Source organism: Pinus tabuliformis, chromosome X (genome assembly GCF_031772625.1).
Source record: "Pinus tabuliformis cultivar Carrire ecotype Pingquan chromosome X, CPIR1, whole genome shotgun sequence".
Classification (NCBI taxonomy): domain Eukaryota; kingdom Viridiplantae; phylum Streptophyta; class Pinopsida; order Pinales; family Pinaceae; genus Pinus; species Pinus tabuliformis.
In genome coordinates this window covers 422,581,652-422,603,986 of record NC_142308.1, presented here as the reverse complement: position 1 = coordinate 422,603,986, position 22,335 = coordinate 422,581,652, and positions in this window count along the sequence as shown.

Sequence of the window (22,335 nt, the reverse complement as noted above, 5' to 3'; positions counted from 1 at the left end):
AGAGAGCAACCACATGATTTTTAAGAATAACCATCAATCTCAGGAAGTAGTGTGGGAAGGGATCATCTAAAACATTTGAGAAACAATCTTGGCGAATAAATGACAATTGGGTGACTGACAAGTTTCTCCCCAAGAGGCTAGAATCCTCCGTCACCTAAATCTATCACCACCAATGATTGCCCCGAACTCCTAGAAACTCATAACGAGCTGTGTGGCTTCAATGTAGCACTTCACTGCACCTTTGTAGGGGTTCATCAAGTTGAGATTTGATGGAGCCTCATAAGGCAACTTGGGCCCTGCGAGTTTTGGGGGGACCTTTCAAGATTCTAGGGCAAAAGATCGTTTAATATATGTTGACCACAGTGGATATGCAAGTAATAATGAAGCGGAATTTGCAGCAGTTCGACAAGGCCTTCTCACGGCTATTAAGTTGGGGTATAAGAAGCTAGTGGTGGAAGGAGAGTCCAAATTAGTGATTAACACAACTAAAAAGTTGAGTCAGGGGGCTAATGGGAAAAGCTTAGCCATTGTTGGTAAATTGCTAGATTGGTATAGGAGGTAGGTGAAATTCTCCAAACTTTCGACTATGTCATCACTACCCATGTCAGAAAAGACGGAAATATAGAAGCATATTTCTTAGCAAATTGAGTCTGTTCGCACTGAAACAACCCATTAGAGTTGACTTGGCCTACTCAATCCCGGGAAGGTAGGTTCAACTCCCTGGAAGAAATCCTAGAGAAAGACATGAGACACAGTTTACAGAGCCCCCAAACCTCTAAATAAATCCCCCGTTCGGGGTGCGAGCTGAACAACATATCCATTATGACAAATTAATGAAGGCACCCTCAGGTACAAACCCACCACCCTCCACATGCTTGGGGCATGTGGTGTGGTGGCTTCGTGCATGCATGGTGTTAATACTCCCACAGGAGGTGACAATGGTATTGCGTTTTGGTTTTGGAATTTGGTAAGTTGCTCTGTGAGTGAAGTTGGTAAGTGTCTAGTTCACTTAGAGGAGTGTTGAAGGGTGGTGCTGGGCTCTATGGATCGACGCAGAAACAAGAGGTGGTGGTCTAGGCTTCTCCCAGCGTGGGTAAACTGGTATGTGATCCACCATTCCTTTCTCTCTTCCATGCAATGACTTAACTGTTTGATGGAATTGGGATTGTATGGTTTTGAATCATCGGGGTTTGAAAGAAAGAGAGGCTCCATGCATCTGCATGCGTTTGTTTGCCTTCTGAAACAGGTCCAATTGCCTGACATTGTCTCTATGTCTGTTATGTTCGGGATTATCTTATCCAGGATGGGGTTATATTGGGTATCTGTCACTATGGTCTGTCCCTGGGACATCCTTTTGTCTTGACCTAGCATCGCTTGGACTTGGGGATGGGTAGTTTGTAGTTTCGTTCCTGGGTCTTGTCTTTCTAAATTTTCTTGGGATGGGTCGAGGCTTTTTCTCTGGTTGTATTAGAGAAGAATTGCTCCCTAGAGGCTCCTATGTGGGTTCCATGGTCTCTTCCCCTATGGGAGCCATCTCTGGCGTATGTTTGTGACTCTCCTTTGGTTTGGGAACATGGTTTGTCTTTGTGGAATATGCTCCGGTGTTTTCTCCATACCAATTTCTGATTGTTATGTTAGATGGCTCTTGGTTATGGCAGTGGTATCTCTATTTGGGTCAGTCGGTAAGGAATGTATTCAATGGAAGAGAAGGGGGGAAGTCCCTCAAGTTCTTTATTGGAAATTACTGTTTCATGTTTCTTCCTTGGTAGGTGTGTGGGGCGGTAGTGTTACCTGGAAGCTAGGAGCTTCCTAGCTCGGGCTACTGCCTGTGCAAGAAATTGAATTAACCATTTTCCTCACTGTAAACTGTAAGCGCACGGACAATGGATTGGTCGACGATTGCAAAGGCACGAAGCCCAGCCCTGAGGGGCCGAGGCAAAAGAACTAGGGGGTTGTGTTGGTAGGGAAACCCAGCTCCTCTAGGGACAAATCGAGGGGTCAAAAACTAGTTTCCAACATCATAAATGATGCAGATACAACTTATCATGAAGGTACGTCGGAGGAAATCTGAAAATTAATTAAGGAATGGGAATAGACTTGAATCATCAGTCTGGCACAATGTGGAGGACTAGCGGGCTATGGTGCTAGATCCAGGGCACAGCTATGGTTGCGTCACTCAATTTAAACATACCTTGTTCTTGTATTGGTCTATGAAGAGTATCTTGGGAAAGGATTTGGAGCAGGTCTTTGTGGGCATGGCAGCAATAGTGCAGGACTTTCCTGATTATAAAAATGAATTTTAGAAGCTCCAGTTTCAGATGCAAAAACCGGATGGTTGCCTTCGGAGAATAGAAGAACATATCCCTTGCATTCTCCCACATACATAGCTCTCGATATCCAATGCTAAGGACCCGACTCCGGTGGAGTCTGCGTCTGTCTATGGAGAAGATTAGTTTGCTAGCTGGTCTCTCAGTTTTTTTTTTTTTTTTTTTTTTTTTTTTTTTTTTTTTTTTTTCTGTATGTGGGAAACTTTTAGTTTTCAGAATGCTGATAGTTTTGTTTTCAAGCATGTAGAATTTAGGCAAGACAAAGACATTCAGACATATCTAGTTTGGTTACAAAGACTTATAATTTTTTGTTACTGGATGGCATATCATGTTGTTAGGTGGTCGACAGGCTTGGTTTCCCTCTGGGCAAGTTGAGGCCACCTAACTATCTTTTATGTGGATGTAACTTTCTTTTATATTAATGAAAAAGGAAGGCCCTACCAAGCTTACAAAAAAAATATAAACCTTTAAAGATTCCAGCCATGTCTTGCTGAGTCAACTTTGTTTTCCATCAACTGAAAATGACCTTGTAGTTCTAGCTGTCTCTGTACCAACAATCTCAACCACTAAGATATGTAGCTAGAAGCAAGATGGCGATGGATCAAAATATTTTCTCAAACTCCACGCAATTTGATATAAGGGTAAATTCCCTCTAGAATATGCAGTGAGATGGAGAGACCGCTCCTCAACTAGTTTTAGAGCACTCGATGATGAATAATTTTTTTTTGCGATAACAATGGGTACAATTTTTTTAGAGAAAACCAAAGCACATATGACATATTTTAATGCATAGTTCCTCATACTCAAATTTCTTGATCAATAGCCTTGCATTAGGAGGATATGTAGGAAAACTTATTGACTGTACACCCTTATTTAGAAAAAAATATTCCGAAAAGATTTGCATCCATAAATGATGTTTGTCCTCCATCAAAAGAGATCACCCTAATCAATTTTCTTACTTTCAAATCCCCTAGCTCCTACTCCCAAAACTAAACGTGTCCATTGTCCCCTTTCTTGCTAGATACATTTTGTCACTCTCCTAATCAGTTTGATTACTTTCGAATCCCCTAGATCCTACTCCCAAAAATGAACTCGTCCATTGTCCCCTTTGTTGCTAGATACATTTTACCACTCATTGAAGTGATGCTTCTAGAGTCGCTTCCCAAAATTTGCATGTAAGTGCCCGCAAATGTATGTAGAGACACGATAGAGACAAAATGCTTTGAAAATACACTTTCACAGTGCTTGCATGTTTCTCTCGATGCGATGAACAACACTGGAATGTGTCCAAAAGATATCTTATACATAGTTTCCTTTGATTCACCATCCTAATATCCAAGTCCTAAATCCACTTTCTGAATCCTATCATTGTTGGGATGTCCAAACAAGTTCAAAGGTCCACGAAGTTCAACTCTCATAGTATCATCTATTCCCTCAAAATGGTATTGACTAGATTGACACAATGACAAGGCAAAAAATGGCTATTGAACATGGAAATCATGATATTAGTGGCTACGATTCTTTGTATGGAAAATATTGCTTTTGGAGTATTAATAGACAAATTGTTGAGTTCAAGAATTTTTCTAATTCCAAAAATTCAAATGGAAATGTTGTATAACAAGATCAAGGAGTTTGAACACCATCAAGTATACATATAAATCCAACCATGTCATTTTTCTAGGTGTAGCAATCTCTTAGTCTCGATGTTGGAAATACATGTACTACTTGTGCTCTGAACATAAGCTAATGTTTGGAAATGCGATTACTATTCACGACATTATGCATTCCATATTTGATAAAAAAAATTCATTCGAACTTTAACTTGTGAGGTTTATATTATATAACTTTTTATGAAGTTGTAGATCAGTTGATAGATGGAAGAAAGATAATACAATGATAGATACGATTTCCAACTCCCATTCGTTGGTTGGGCTTTTGAGTGGGTGGAATAAGTGGTAGCAGGTTTCTCCTCAAATTTAATCATTCCAAACTTCATGGTTATAAGGTCAAGGATATCACACAAAATATCAATGATCATAATGCTAGATGACATAATGGTTTTGACAAGTTCTTGCTATTCAACATTCAATTCTAAAGTCTCTAAAGCTTCTACCAGTCTCGAAGGCAATTCCGTGGAGTCCCTATCTCATGCGACATAACAACAAGGTATACATTCTTTGCATGAATGGTATCTTCTGTGGGCTTCGTTTATTGACAAAGTTCGTCTTCCATGGCCCTCCGTGCAACCATCCTCACCTATAATCTCCGCAAGCATTCCTTTAATTTCACATATTCAGTAACATTGATAGAAACCATGGAAACCCTAATGACTGTGCCCTACTTATTGAAGTGAGGAGTAGCATTAACTCACCAGACCATAAGAAAGAAAGAAAAAAATTTATTTTAACATCCACAAGGCTAAAGATAGCCTATGGGACATGTTTCTTCTTCATCTGGTTGATGTATTCAACCCTTTTCCTATGAAACCTCACAATAAATGCTCCCAACTTCTAGACAAACCCCTCGCTAAATAGATTATCCCAAGAGCTAGATGCCAGAATATATGGATAACTTTACCTGTTGTCTTTGAAGGCCTCACATTCTAAAATTAAATGCTTTTTAGTTTCCACTTTTCCAGAAGAACAAAAAATACATACTCTTTCCTCCCACACTTCTTTTGGTCTTTTCTAGTGCAATGTTTAACAACAGAGTTGATGAGAATTAGTCCTTAACTGAGCAATAAGAATTTTGGCTCTCCAAGAAATATTGGCCTCTATGTATGCTTTTTGTTGATGATTATGAGTGGGATTAAACACTTCAATATAGTATTTTTTCTTTCTCCCTATCTCCTTATCCCAAGTACGCTTGTGGAACTTATCCATAACAAAATATTTATCTCTTTACTGTTTATGGGACACATGTTCAAGCAAATACCCCATTTACTAAACCATTTGTTATTTTGCTGCATCCAAGTCTTCTTTCTTTTGCACAATATGTCATTAAAGACAACCTTAGGCCATTTTCCCTCTTCCATTTGCTCTAAATACCTTATGACTCGTACGATAGCAATTGCTTCAATAGGAGAAGCCCCTGTTTCACTTAACAAGATAGCATAATGAGCTGCACTTTTAATTTTGAATTTTTTTGTAATCAAACACTTATGAATTTTCTCAATTTGTTTCCACTACATGTCGATTGTAATGATGGCCCACAGTTCACAACCATAGAGAATCACCAGAATCACTAGAATCTTGAAAAGAGTTTGAGTGGTTTTCCAGTCCCATAACTTTGCCTCTCTACAACTATTTTGAAAACCATAAAATGCTTTCCAACCCCCCAAAGTTTGTTTCTTTCTACAACCATCCCAACTCAGATTTTTGTTGAAGTCAATTTCGAGGTATTTGTAATCTGCAACTTCCTCCAAAATGTTGCCTTCAAAGTAGAACTTATGTTGTTTATGTTTTCTTTTTTTAGAGAAAACCACTACTTTCATTTTGCTAATATTGACTTGCATCCCCACCCTTCTACAAAAATTCTCAAGGGATAGTAAGTGCTCTTGCAAACCAAGAGAAGATTTAGCAATTCGAAATAAGGTCATCTGCATACAAAATAAGCCTTATAACAAATTTTCCCAAATGGATGCCATCACCCCGTTGCAAATTTAAACACTCCTCAAGCTTGTCGATATATAAACCAAAAAGTATAGGAGAAAATGGGAAACCTTGCTTGACCTCAATATCGCTTCTAAAACTTTCAGAAATGCCTACTGAAGTTCTAATTTTGACTTTCACCTTTTCATTAAGCCTATGCACAACTACTCTCAAATGTTTAGGAACCCCAAGTTCCTCCAATATATGCCAAATCTTATCGCAGGAACCGTGTCAAACACTTTTTTGAAATCAACAAAGCAATAAAAGACTTCTTCCTTTTTCTCCCAAGATTTTTCAATGATGTGCATTAAAGTTATATGATGATCAAATGTGGAACATTTAGGTCTAAAACATGCTTGCCCTTTAGCATTCTTATCTCTTTCTTCTGCCCACTTGCTGATTTTATTTTCTAGCATACTTCCAAATAACTTTTCAAACAAGGGGTTTATCATTATGGTCCTATAATTGGAGGGATTATTGATGTCACCACTCTTGAAAAGAGGTATTTCTAGACCAGTTGTCCAATCTGTGGGGAACCCCTGTTGTATGTTGTTGTTGAATTTTTTTGTAAGGTGAGGTGCAAGAATCTTTGAGCCCCACTTTAGCTAAGTCTTTTTATTTTCCAACACCCAACTTCATGATACCAATCTCTACCTCTTGCACTATAAAGAGTTCAGTATTAGTGTTGACCAAGGGGGGAGGGTCAACCTTGGGATCTTGCCCATAGAGTTGTCTTGCATAGTAAAACCATTTAGAAGCTGTAATACTATTTTTAGTTTAAATATTTCTCGGTTGGAGGTCCTTCCAAAATATTTTGGGATTATTTTTACCAAGGAAGATTAGTTATTCTCTCCTTGAAACCATGAAATCAACTTTTTTCTTTCTTAATATCTTCTTGTAATCTTTGAGCTTTATGTTATCCTTGTTTGACTCTTTCCACATTCTCCTTGCCTTTTTGCATTCCTCATCAAACCAAGCGTTAACCAGAAAGTTATTTGTTTCAGACTTCTGAATTTTTTCTCTTTTTCAATCTACAAATGCGATTTGAATTAAATGTGTTAATTCGTGACTATGAAGGTGGCGAATTGGGATTTTTTCCTTCTCGAAGAGCCTCTCTAACGTCATTTCGAAGGTGTTACAATTTTCTGGAGTCAAAATAATTATGCCCTCTGGAAGATTTTGTTGAACACATTGAGTTTTTGACTATAATTGCTTCTTTACAGTTTAAGAGAAACTTAAATAAATTGGTTTGTGATATGATTTTAAGTCCCAAAGCTGATATCCAATCAAAAATTCCTCCATTTTCTCACACAGACCATGCAAGAAAATTACATATTCTACTACACTTTCTCCATTGTAAGTATTGCAAGTGAAATGACTAGAAATTTCCCATCTAGTCAAGCCATTACAAATGACTAAATCGAAGGCTCCACATAGAGCAAACAATTTTTCACCAAATAGATTGCAACCCTTGTCCTCTGAAATTCTTTCCCACTAATGATTTCTCTCTTCTATAATCCAAATAGGGTCACAATGTTCTTTACAACAAAGAATTCTAGCTTGCTCACTTGCAGTCCTAGCATTGAAATCACCCACTATAAGGACTTCACCTAATTGAGAATATGTTGCAATATCTACTTTTAAGGCTGCAGAGGTGTCTTTTTGGTCAAGCCTTCTACTTTTGTAGATTTCCATTTTCTGATATTTTAAACCAATCGAATTGTTTATTTGAATCTTCTTTTTCTAAATGAATGAGACGACCTTCTTTTTCCCTCACTAATACCATGATACCCCTGTGTCCTTTGCCATTCCTTGCTGCCTTGTTCCACACTACGATCTTCCAGTATCCTTCAAACAAAGGTGTCTTTCACCCTTCATGCTCATGTGTTTCTATGAGGCAAATTATGTCTCTATCTTCTGCAATAGGCCCTAACCTAGGTCCTCATCTCCATGGGTAACCTTTGCAGTTCCAACAAACTAATATTAAGGAAACCTATGTATGACTTGATTGCTATTTATTTTGACATGCAAGACTCACAATTGAGTCTTTCTCATCGATTTTCCATACTGACCTTGCTTCTCAATTTCGTATTGAAGAGTTTGTTGCCTCTTCTTTATTACCATCTTACTGCTCTATTTTGGAAGGAGGTCCAAATCGCGCTATCACAACATTACTCTTATAAATCCATGCTCTTTTGCCTTCATCTCTTGCTTCCTTAACCATTGACATTTACTTTCCTCCTGTTGTCTTACAGTTAAATCTTCTTCTATAAAAAAGCAAGAACCCCTCGAGATGCTTCTTGCTTAGAATGATATATTTATCATGCAAGCTAGGCATGATGACATTTATGGGCCTCACTCTCTCACTATTAAACTTACCCACCCTCCATGCTTGGCATATTTGTCCTTGCCATAACAACTTGTCTTTCAAGAAGTCCCTTGCAAGGTCAAGAGTACATTCATTTTTCCTATAGTCTATCACCCCTTTAATAATTATGTTTTCTTCTCTATTTTTTCTTTCCTTGCTTTCTCTATCTTGCACGTTGTCAACCTGAATGTTTGTTTCTCCTTCCCTATTAACATAATTGCTAATAACTTGAGCCCAAATTTTGGAAACTTTTGTGGAATCTCATTTCCTTTCTTCTCTTTCTTTCTCTTCATGGTTATCTATTTTGGCAACTGCTTTCCATTTATCCTTGGATGGTTTCACATTCACCACCTTTGTACTTTCCACTATAGATTTCTTTATGTTTTGACATCGATCTTCATGTGTTGCCATTTTGTCTTCCCTACCAGAAGAGATTCTGTAGCAATGCCACTTGTTCTTTCAAAACTTTATTTCTTTCTGCTAAAGCCTTGTTTTCAGCTGTTATTATATGAATTTTATGATCTCTTTCTTGCTCTTTAGCTTCTAAAACCTCCAACCTCTGTTTTGTATTTAACAATTCTTTCAAATAAAGATCAGATGACCAGGTGAGAGGTGTGGATGTGGGACTATAGAAGGTAGAATCATCAATGACTTTTCCTGTGGACTTGTTGTTGCCACATGCTTGCATAGGGGACTTGTTTGAATGCTTATTGTGAAGCGCGAAGTAATTTCCCTTTGAGACAGTTTTTTCTTTGTCTGTTCCAATTTTAGACAGGATAGTCTTCATTTTAAAATACCCCGATACTGTTTGCATTGACCCAAACCCTGATGTCAAGGGTAAGAACATGAAGTAATCAGTGCATCAGAAAACAAGTCTTCAGGGAGGTTGCACAGGGAAAATCAATTCACTCAAAAGAAAGAAGTCGGAAGCAATGAAAATCCACTATTGGGATTGGCATTACCTTCGAGAAAGAGCTTTCACATGAGCGAGTAGAAGTAAGTTCTTGCAAGCACTGTAAGAATGAGCACGAAGGGCATATACAAATTTACAATGTTTCCTATTTTCATAAAAAAAATTGGTACATTAGTGATAAGCTATGCATAAATATATCTTGCTTGCCACCATCGATTGATTCAAACTCAACGCATGTTGACCTTCTTTATAATAGCAGGGAATGCAAATGAAGGGGAGGGAGATGCTGATCAATGATTATTGGCAAAAGGAAAAAGTGAAATGAAAGCAAGCAAAAGCGGCACTAAGGCATTATAAACAAAACAAAAACATGTGAAGGAAATAAAACTAAACTAGAAGAAGCCTAAAGTTGGAAATAAAAAACGATCAACATAACATAAAGAAAAGCAAAGCATGAAATTATGTTGCAAGCAAACAAAAAAGTAAATATATATATATATATATATATATTTTACTGATTTATTTATGTATAAGTTTAAGTTTTCAAGACTGACTAATAATCACACAAGATGAAATTGAATATATAAGAATGCATCTTGAATCTTACATTCAAGATTAAGGACCTGGTGGAAGTCAACCAGGCCAAGGTGACTACAATGCCAACCAACAAGTGTGTGTGAAAGTGAAAATGGATTAACTAGAAGCCAAAATTATTATTGGCTGCATCGCACTACGAGCGAACCAACAAGTGCAAGCTTGTGTGCTAGACCAGAAGTATAAAAGGATGTAGACAAATCATGGTATGGGTATACATCAAAAAATGGTTCGGTGTCATGATGAAAATGCTTCATATTGTGTGAAAAATAAGACTCATATGCATGAGACATTTCAAACCCAAAAAATTCATATACAACAGATGAGTATGATAAAACTTCTTCAAAGTAAAAAATAAAGACTTCATTTTCAGGTTCTTCGAAATAGATCTCATCATTTATATCAAGCAAGTACCTTCCATAAAATAGACTCGACCTTTCATAAGGAATAACCTCTCCCTTTATTTCATTAAAGAATAAATCATCCTTCACATCAAGGAAGGATATCATACCATCATGAATCAATTAGTCCTCACCATAATCGTTATACATGAAATCAAACACATGGTAAAGGAGGTTGGGATCACTTTGGGGCTGAATATCATTGCATGAAAGTGTGTGAGAGTTGTCAAGCGAATCACAACATGGACGTGGACTTCGATCACCCTCAATTGTAAAAGCATCTAAGTTAGGAAAAAAATGATAATCATGTGTGATGGTGCGATGGTGATCATCATTCAGTGAACATTCTTGATTGCAAATGACATAAGAATCATAATCAAGTTTCAAAAGAAGCGTTCATTGAAAGACTCAAGTAGAGACATGCCAGAAACTCCATTCTCAAGATGACACATCCAATCATGTGGATCTTGAAAGGTAAGAATTAGAGAAGAAGGATTGGGATACACGTCATTAAGATAAGGAGAGAAACTAGTTCTACAGGTTTTCTCTTCTAAATCAATGCAAGTGAGCAAGGCTTGATCAAAGATTTGAATGTTCTTTTCCTCTAGCTCATATAGGTAAAGAAAAGGTATGAGATTATAATAATGCAAATAGGGAGCTAGGTTGGTAGGTCGAATAGATTCAGGGATGAGGTTGTAAAGCTTGAAAAATCGTAGATTAAAAGCGAGAATGATTTCACCCTTTTCCATGCATAACTGGTTAAAGTTTTTAAGGTGATCATAAGGATTCTCTAGCGTATTGAAGGTCCAAGTAAATGAGTAGGAAAGTTCATTCCAGGTGGAATTTTTTTTTTAGGAAAGTTAGAAAATAGGGAAGCAACATGCCCCTGAAGGGGGTTCAAAAACAAAAGCATACAACTGTCATTTTCATTGACTCCGAGGATCATGCATGCATTGGAAAATCCATGAAAATTCTCCTCTACAACAACTTTCTCGTCACCATAAAACAAAGGTATATATTGTTTGAATGTATGCAAAATGGGGTTTATCAAATGTGTATGTTTTAATGGGGAAGGTGTAAACCAAGGATACATGTTCTTGTCCTCCTCCCATGTAAAGATTCCATGTCGGTAAAAATATTGTCAGGGTTGGAAGAGGAAGTGGTTGACATGCCATGACAAGGCATAAAATAGTTAATAACAACCATACTTAACTAAAACAAATTGCAATGAAAACCCAAAGGGAGTGAAAGTAAACATTCCCAAGTATGGTCACCATAAATATTTTGATGTTTTGGAATGAATGTGTTGCTCTAAAACTACATCCACATCGACATCTCATTCTTGACGACTGAAGAGAAGTAATGGGAATGTTATCCCATAGTTTAAATCCACTGGAGTTGGAGTTGATTCCACAATAATAATTGTGCAACTTAACCCACTCACTTATCAAAGAGCAGTAGCCGACGGGGAAGAATCCTACATCTAACAACCCTAACGGTCAAAGAAAAGAAAAGAAAAATCTAGCTACCCTAACACTAAACACAAAATTATATACAATAAGCGAAAAATTAATCAGGATTTTAAGGTTTTGGCCCTAGAGTAATATAGAGCCTCAGCTGCATTGAAGTTACAAAATAAAGAAAATAAATGTGCTACAATGTCCTTTGTGTAAGAACAACTAAATAGATTCTTCATCCACCTATCTATGTAAACCTTAAACGCTTACATGATTAGTTAAATGAGCGAAGGCACCTTTAAATATTAGTGGTTCTTATATGGTTTAATAGTTGCATTGAATATATGGAATAGAAATCTAAATCAATCATAAGAAAAGTGTGATTAGACTATACTGAATAAGATTTCATTAGAAACAATAAAACATTATGGAAAATGTATTAATAATTTTGTTTCCAAATTGCATGACTAGTGACTTTACCATTGGACCACATGTAAAACTTGTGTAATTGACCCTTTTATTATATATTTTAATTATTGAATATGTATTTATGTTATGAAATTGGAATACATTAACCAATTATATATGATTTGTAATTAAATATTCATTGAATAAGATTTCTTTTAACAACCTTTAAATGTCAAAGAACATGCAACCAATAAAAATAAGTTATTAAAATTAAAAATAATAAAATATGTGAAGAAGTAAGACAAAATTAAAAGAAGACAAATAACTAAAACAAATATCAAATAAACTAAAAAATAAAGAAGTAGTCAACCCATTATTTACAAAAATTAGGGTTTATGTAGGAAATATTAAAAATAGTAAAAAGTGAGGAATTTACATAACATTAAAAATAAAGCACATATCCCCAATAGGGGTGATAACATGACAAACAACCCTACGCATGGTTGATGATGTTAAACACTTGGCCGTTGGTGCAGGGGACGACCTCCCAGTCCTCTCATGACATTCTAAGTACGAGAGGTGTTAATGTAATGTGTGTGAACTTCCCATCATCCTCGTTGGGAGTGAGAGTGGGCGAACATCGCTAGTATATGGAGGGTAGCGCTCTTCTGGTTTGGCATGCAACTTGGTTTTTGTGGCAGTCTGATGGGAATCAGTGGAGCTCTAGTGCCCTGTTTGGATGGTGGCTCTTCTGCAGTCGACGCCCCCTCCCCAGCATTAGGGTCATTGAATTGGATGATTTCTTTTCTCGTGCGTGGTCTCTAGCTTGTTTGAGAGGGATAAGGGTTCAACATTTGGTTATTGGGTTGACCCACGAGCCCTATTGTGGGTGGTTAGGTATCTTCTCTCTTGGTTTTCCTCTGTGCCTTTGAGGCAACAAGTCTACCCTTTCAAGCGTCTTTCCTCCAAGGTTATGAATTCTTAAGTGACTTCCGTGACAGAGGTATGTCTGTCCTCAGGTCTGTTAGTCAATCCTGTTTCTGTGAGGGGTTGGGGTTTGTGAGTCGATGGTTCAATGTATTTCCCCTGGATTGGTCTCTTGACTTCCTGTAGTTCTCCTGGTCAGGCTAGTAAATGACTTTTTGGTGTGGTTGGGGAGCCTCTCTACAGTCATAGTTATGGTGTGTGTTAATAATTGTTGGCTCGTTCCACTTTTACTTGGCGCCATTGGTTTTGATATAATATGCCTTGAGTCGAGAAAGGCTCGTTCCCTTCCCTCGTATAAGCGAATTTCGTCTAGTCGCGGAGGTTGGGGGTCACACTTGCAGGTGGAAATGGTGGCAGAGGAGATTCCAAGTTCTGGTTGGGGTGGTCAAACCACCGACAACTTGGGTTGGGCGGCTTTCGGGTTCGTGGTGGCTCGCTAGCTGGTCATGGGGGGAGAACCTCACGAAATCTGAAGAGGGGTGGAGTGATGTGTTGAGGTGGCATGGGTATACAAGGGAAGGCGAGACAACCTGGGTGTGGGGAAACAACGGAGCGTCACTGCTGTTTGGACAATTATAGGGATTTGATCCAATCCGTACTGGATGTATGGAAAATTTAGAGAGGGTGTGACAAGAAGAACATAGAGAGAACTAAACAAGATGCATTACTTTCAGTGTCATGTTTGGGAGCGGGTCGTGGTGGTATGGCGTGGTCAAAATCTATTATCCTAGAAGGTGGAGAAGATGGAGTCATGTATGGCTCACTTTGAAGAGCATGTATAGTGTTCCTTTTGTCATCCTCCTCCTTCAGATATTGCTCTAGATAATACTGCTTCTATTACTTCTGATGACTGAGCATGGTTACAAGTGTTTTACTTGTTTTTATGTGTTTTTTGGTGCTTTTGGCCTACTAAGTTGTGGACTATGTCTTTAGCTGTTCTTTTGTTTCTTTGTCATATGCTGATCATGGTAGTCAACGAACTTAATCGGGGTGAGACTACTTATGTTTTTCTACCGATGTACTTATTTTTTGATGAATAAATAGAAATTTGACTTACAAAAAAAGGAAAATAAAGCACATACATTATTGAACTTTACGACTGTAAAAAATAAAATGAAACACGTTTATGCAGAGGAAAGTAAAGGTAAAATTCAAAAATTAATAAGAAAACATAAGTCTAGACGCCAAAGACCATTAAAGGGAGATTTTCCTAACAAGGTTATTATTATTATTAATTTTTTTTTATTTCATTTTCTCATCGAGGTACATTTCTACAAGGCAGGATATGAATGGAATGGGAAGGTGATGCACAATTGTTTTAAAATGGTCAATAATGAACAAGAAGATCACATCTTGCACAATAGTCACAAGGTCAATACCAACTTTAAAGGTAAAATACTGAAAGAATTGTAATGATAGATCTTAACCTTTTCTTGGCTATAAACCAGTGGAGTTATGTAGTCACGTTCAAGGAGACACTCAAAAGAGGGTACTTGCAAACTATCAATTGCATCACACATGTAGAAGTTAGTTTCACAAAGAAGGAAACTACGAATAAAATAAAGAAAACTTTACTATTGGTCACCCTCACTCACAAATGGGAAACATCTAGGTATGCAAAAGAGGGAATCACTGGTTTTGAGCAGATGTTTGCTTTTTATAGATCTCCTTAAGGTGATGGATGGTATCGATCCTCCTTGATTGGCGTCGAATGAAAATTTGATGGTTGCATTCATTCCGTTTGTTGGGAAACTGTCTTCGACTTAATTAAAACTTTGTTTAAAACTTCATTATTTGGTGAATATGTATTTGTTCTCGTTTTTCATATGTTTGTTTGATCTATACTTTTTAAATAAAATACATGTTTTTATATTTGTTTGTTTTTTAAACTATATTCTCCCTTCTTGTATTATGGCGCTCCATAAAAAGATTTGATATAAAACCTCTTATCTAATATCAATCATTAAATATGCCAACCATGTCTTGGTGAATCGACTTTGTCTGCCATCAACTAAAAACGACCTTGAAGTTCTAGTTGTCTTTGTACCAACATTGTCAGTCACTATGATTTTTAGCCAGAAGTAAGATGGTGATGGATCAAAATATCTTCTTGAATTCCATGTAGTTTGATATAAGGGTAAATTCCATCTATAATATGTTTTAATGGAGAGACTGCTCCTCAACTACTTTTGAAGCACCTAATGATGAATAAAAATTATTTGCAATAACACTTAGTACGAGGTTAGAGAAAACCCAAAGCATGTATGACATATCTTAATGCAGAGTTCCACAAACTCAAATTTCTTGATCCAGTTCCTAGTAGCCTTGAATCTGGAGGATATGCGGGCATAGTTTTTGACTATACACCCTTATCTAGAAGAAATTTGATTGAAATATCTACACCCACAAATGATGTCTATCTTCCATCAAGTCTAATCAACCTAATCAATCTTCTTAATTTCGAATCCCCTAGCTCCCACTCCCAAAATTCCACTTGTTTATTGTCCCCTTTGCTACTAGATACATTTTACCACTCATAAAAGTGATGCTTCCAGAGGTTCTTCCCAAACTTTGCATGTAAGTGCCCACAAATGTAGGCAGATACAAAATTCTTTGCAAATACACTTTCATTCCAAAACATCAACAACTTCCAAGCTCATTAGAGATTCACACCAAAGGCTTGGTTAAACACTTAGAATATGGATCCCACTATACAAGTGGTTTATTAACTACCATCTAACAACAAGCACCAGGTGCTTTATCAATTGTAACTCATGCATCTGGGTGGTTTATCGGTTATTTCTTAGTAGTAAGAAACACAAAGAATCACTCTTTCCTATGAGTTCATTCAGAAGGATTCACTCAAGGTTCAAACGTGGTATTTATTAATCTCAGGAGTTGGAATCCACTATCCAAGTGTTTTATTAGTTGTGTTTTAATAGCAAGCACCGCAGGGGTGTGATGTACACCATCCAGGTGGTTTATCAACTACTTAGTAAGCACCAAAATGACACAAAATTCCCTTTCCAAGCAGTTCATGAGCTATACAACAAGCACCATAATGATTTAGTATTCCATTGAGCCTCACTGACCACACATGCTTAGATAAAACAATCTAGTGGTCTCACACACGCACTTATCTAGGAAGCTCAATTTCCTTTGATCCTATCTCCTAAAATATCATGACAGACCATGTGAAAGTTGGACTAGATGATCAATGGGATTTCGCCTCACTATGGTCCAAGTTTAAGCTCTTGGAACCTCTCAAAAGAAAAGTTATAGTAGAAATGTTAAGAGGGTGTTTTTGATAATGCATTTAGAAATAACAACTTCCTTTGATCATGTTTCCTAAAATTTCGTGACCCAAGATCTAAAAATTGGACCAAAGGATCAACAAGATTTCCCCTCACTAAGGTCTAAGTTTCAACTTTTGGAACCTTCCAAAAGAAAATTTATAGCAAAAATTCCAACATGGCATGTTTATAGAAGAATTTAGGAAGTGTATCTTCATCAATTAGTGTTTTTACAATTTTTAATAGATATAAAAAGCTACAGGAAAACAATATAACATCTATAGCCATGATAAATCTATGGAAGGGTAAACACATGTACATATACACTTGCTGAAAAGAGAAATTAAAGAATCATGCATAAGAGAAATATATCACGAGTAAAATCTTTTTCAATATGGAACTGAAGAAGGGTGAGCCACTCTCTACCCAACCATAGGCTCAACTATGTTGTAGTCTTTCTCATAGTTAGCCACCCTTGAGCCAAGTATTGATGCCTTGAGGAAAAACTAAACTTAGGGATTTATCACATATTTTTCAGACTAGATTTAACACAAAAAGTTAAGGCCACTCTCTTCCACAAATAATAAAGAATATCAGTGTTTAGCCCTTCCATTCCTTAACCAGGCCCATAGACATTCACAAATGACAATGTAGGTCTTCACAACACAAGGGAGTCCTTCTATGATCTGTAAAGTCCCTCAACCCTCCATTATTCAATTCTCTCTATTCCACACAAAAACAATACCACTCCAAGTCCTCAGAGCCATCCATTCTTAGGAAAAATCACTACAACACATTTAATTCTTGTTACACAAGTTGTCCCCAATTCTCATGCCAATTCAAATTTTCTAAGTGGGTAGAGAGATGTATGAGAGATTAATAGAAGAGAGAAAAACTAGAAGCTTAAGAACCAAGATGAAAAACCTTGTGATTTCTTCTCTCTCTTATTTTTGTAATCACATCTTGATCCTTCATCTTCTCAGCCTTTTGGCTTCATGGGACGACACACAATCACATCAAAGGGAAATATTCAGCCAAGGTATATTTTTACTATTAAGTCAATTTTATGTCGATTTTTGAGTAGCTTGGGAGGTAATCCAAGCCCTAGGGTTCGAGGATTGGAGGACAAAGCACCACAAGAATCACTTGTGGGTTTGGAACCCAATGTAGGGGTTTTTCACCCATCTAGATTTGGGCCAAAACCATGAGCACATTTCGACATGTGATGGATGAGGATGATAACTCTCACAGATGAATCTAACGCAATGAGAATCATTTGATTCCGAGTTAAATAAATGGAGATATGAATTTTTGAAGTTTATAATTAGGTTTTGCACATGTATATCTAGGTCATCTTGGAGTTAAGAAAGCATGTGACAATTGTCAAAGCCCATGGATGACATTTTAAGGAGCCCTCCTTATGTGTATATATAGGAGGTGAGATGGAAGACATTTCATCATCCAATTTGTGCAATACAACACAAGGCAAGAGCTCGATGGAGGAGAGAATTTCCTGTTTTGGGTTGCAGCAAGGAGAGGTAGATAAATGAAGGTTTGAAGGGCCATTTGGAGGCAAATATTAGAGGATTGAAAGACTGGAAGGTAGGCTGAGGTTCCTTGCTAGAGGGATGAGGCAAGGAGGAGATGTTTGAGGGCTCATTGAGGGTGGGATAGTCCTCAAAGAGACTGCTGCAGGCCTGTTTAGAGCTATTGTAGTGTGCCACTGTAATAAAGGGAGGGAAAGTATGTGTTAAGGGCTTGAAACTGCCCAAAATTTATAGCATGGAGGGACAACCTCTCATTGAAGGACAACCATAATCCTTAGGTGCAAATCTAGGTAGAAGTAAAGGTTGGAAAAGGAACTGTGATGATGCCCTAATTAGGCCTGGTTTGTAGCATTTGGAGCAGATCTCATACAGTGAGATATAGCATGTTTGTGATGACATTCTTCTAGGTGCTGGATCCAAGTTTTGGATCAGTTTCATTTGCAGCCTGTAGGAGCCAAGTTGGAGGCTTGATTGGTTGATCAAGAGCCTTCATAGGAACAGATCTTGTCGTGATTGGATTAGGTTCCATTAGTCTGGTGGAGGGAAACATGTTTGCTACCCAAAGTAGCCCTAGACAATCTATCTTGAAGTGACGAAGAAGAGTTGAAGGTTGGATGAATATTGGTGCCGAAACTGTAGCACTTTGATGGACATAAGTGACTGCTAGCCTGGAAGATTGGAGCTCAGGAATTGGCCAACCTAGAGAGTAGATTGGATCAACCTGTGTAGATGCAGCATACATGACTTGCAATAGTGTTAGGTGGTAGCCCTCCTAGAGTCTCTATGTGTTGTCCTTTGAAGACTAAGGGGCATCTAGAGAGCAGTACATAAGCGAAGGACTGATAGGACAAGATATGACATAAAAGTTGAAGAAAATATTTCCATTGTATCTTGTATATCATAGATTGTTGTATTATTCATATTTGTTTAATATAATGAAGGTTGGGTTGTAAATTATTGTACAATATTTGTTAAAAAAATGTGTATACTTGTGCATATGTGATTTACTGCTTTATATTTTCCACTGTGCAAAGTAGTTCTTGTTGAGATTCTTGGTTTGGTAGCATAAGAGATTTTAAGATTCTAACCTAGACCTAAGATCATGGAAATTCAACATGGTATTAGAGCATGTCTGAGCTAATTTGGAAGTCGGTGAATCAGAGTTGTGCACAATGAAGTACAACCTAAGAGGGAGTTGATCACATTGTAGGTGACAATGTCAAAGTTGCAAGATGGTATCCGGTGTGAGGATGGGTTGGAGGGGTTGTCCAACTATAGTCCATGGAAGGAAAGGATCAAGTTGGTCTTGCAGGTCAACAAGATCTGAGAGTTTACTGAGAAAGCCATCAAGAATCCAACTGACCCAAAGGAGATGGAAGTGTATGAGGATTTGGGTACGAGGGCGAGATTAATCATCCTAGATGGTGTGAAGGATTCCCTAATACCTCACCTGTCCGGGAAGAACATCGCACATGAGATGTGGATGTCTCTTCAAAATTTGTTCCTGAATAAGAACAAGAACTGGGTATTGGTATTGGAGGATAAGTTGAAGTCCACCAAGATGATAAAGGGTGAAGTCGTGACTTCATATCTGACAAGATTGTCTCAGGTCAAAGATGAGCTTGCTGTCATTGGTGGGACTATTTTAGATGGATATATGTTGAGGATTGCCTTGAAAGGGTTCACCAAGGAATGAAAGCCCTTCATCAAATGGATTTTTTCTAGAGATAAATTTACAGACTGGAATAATCTATGGGATGACTTCTTTCATCAAAAGTTGTGAGATGAGGATCTTCATCCAAATAAGAAGACTTTCGATGATGACATGGCACTTGAAGCGTGAATGAAGCGTAAGTAGAAGAAGGACTTGAGTAAGGTCAAGTGTTTTAACTATGGTGAGATGGATTCTTTTTCATCAAGATGTACGATGAAGAAGAAGGGAGATGATGAGAAGAAGAAAGGGAAGAAGATCGTTGGTGTTTCCACTTCTGTTGAGATAGATTATCTTAATAGGAGATTGGAGGAGGAGGAATTTGCCATGATCTCTCATTTCTTGCAGGGTACTATCGATGAGGATGGATGGTACCTGGATAGTGGTGCAATGAAACATATGATAGGGTCACATTAGGTTTTTGAGACTCTAGTTGAATCAGACTTGAAGTTTCACATGGTTTTGGGTGACAAGAGTCAGAAGGAGATCTGAGGATTGAGAGTTGTGCCATTTAGGACGGAGACAGGACGAGTGATGCAGGTCCAAGATGTACTCTTCATACTAGGACTCAAATATAGCATGATTTTTGTCTCAATGATTGAGAAGAAGGGGTTTGAGGTCTTGTTCTAGGATGGGAAGGCAAGACTCAGGGCTAGAGGTTCTAGCTCCATTGATATTGTGCTTGGAGTTAGAGAGCATGGTCTTTCTAGGATGACGGGAAAGCCTATGAATCATGAGCAGCAAGTGCAGGTGCATGCTTCAGAGGAGAAGGTACAATTTCCCGAGAAGAAGGACCAAGTTTCAGAGAATTAGAGGGGGTCGAGTTTGAGAGGGAGCTTGCAGGTTCAGAGGGAGACTTTGCATCCCAAGAAGCTTGCATGGTCAGTGGGGAACAAGAGTGCTCCTACAATTTCCAAGAAGGAATCATGGAAGGATTGGAAAGCGATACAAGAAAAGAAGAAGAAGCAGGGTGCTTCTAGCTGTGACAGTGACACTTCCGAGAGAGGCGTAGTTCAAAGAACAGGGATTGCTACAATTGTGATGCTAAGAGTTGGGCGAGTGTCACGAGTAGTGATGATGATGATGAGTTACTTCCTAGTCTTAAAATTACCTCCATTGCTAAGAGGGAGTGTTGATTTTTGAGTAGCTTGGGAGGTACTCCAAGTCCTAGGGTTTGGGGATTGGAGGACAAAGCGCCACAAGAGTCACTTGTGGGATTGGAACCCAAGGTAGGGGTTTTGCACCCCATCAATATTTGGGCCAAAACCATGGTCCATGAGCACATTTCGACATGTGATGGATGAGGATGATATCTCTTGGCAAGACGAATCTAATGCAACAAGAATCATCTAATTACGAGTTGTAGAAATGGAGATATGAATTTTATAATTGGGTTTTACACATGTAAGTCTAGGTCAGCTTGGAGTTATGAAGGAATCTGACAGTTTTCAAAGCCCATGGATAAAGTTTTAAGGTGGCTTCCTTATGTGTATATAGAGGAGGTGAGATGGAGGACACTTCCTCATCCAATTTGTGCAACACAACACAACACAAGGGCTCGGTGGAGGAGAGAATTTCCCGTTTTGGGTTGTAGCAAGGAGAGGCAGACCAACAGAGGTTTGAAGGGTCATTTGGAGGCAAATTTCAAAGGACCTAAAGGCTGGAAGGTAGGCTAAGGTGCCTTGCTATAGGGCCAAGGAAAGGAGGAGATGTTTGAGGGCTCGTTGAGGGTGGGACAATCTTGAAAAGAGGTTGTCGCAGGCCTGTTTAGAGGTCTTGTAGGGTGCTGCTATAATGAAGGGACGGAAAGTCTATGTTAAGGGCTTGAAACTGCCCAAAATTTGTAGCGTGGAGGGCCAACCTCTCATTGAAGGAAAACCACAATCCTTAGGTGAAAATATGGGCATAAGTAAAGGTTGGAAAAGGGACTGTGATGATGCCCTAACCAAGCTTAGTTTTCAACATTTGGAGTAGACCTCATACAATGAGATGGAGTATGTTTTTGATGACATTCTTGTAGGTGTTGGATCCAATTTTTGGATCTGTTTCGTTTGTAGCCCGTGGGAGCCAAGTTGGAGGCTTGATTGGGTGAACATGAGCCTTCATAGGAGCAGATCTTGTAGTGATTGAATTGGGTGCAATTGGTCTGGTGGAGGGTAGCGTATTGACTACCCAAAGTAGCCCTAGACAAGCTATCTTGAAGTGATGAAGAAGAGCCGAAGGTTAGGTGAAGATTGGTGCCGAAAGTGCAACACTTTCATGGACAAATGTGATTGCTAGCCTGGCAGATTGGAGCTCAGGAATTGGCCAGCCTAGAGAGTAGACTAGATTAGCCAGTGTAAATGCAACATAAGTGACTTGCAGTAGTGTTAGGTGGAAACCATCTTGGAGTCTCTATGTGTTGTCCTATGAAGGACTAAGGGGAAACTAGAGAGTAGTATGAAAGTGAAGGACTTGCAGGAAAAGATACGACATAGAAGATGCCACGAAGATTGTCATTGTCTCTTGTATACCATACGCTGTTGTATTATTCATATTTTTTTAATATAACGAAGATTGGGTTGTACATTATTGTACAATACTTTTTAAAAATTGTGTATGCTTGTGCATATGTGATTTACTGCTTTATATTTTCCACTGTGCAAATTGGTTCTTGTTGAGATTCTTGGTTTGGTAGCA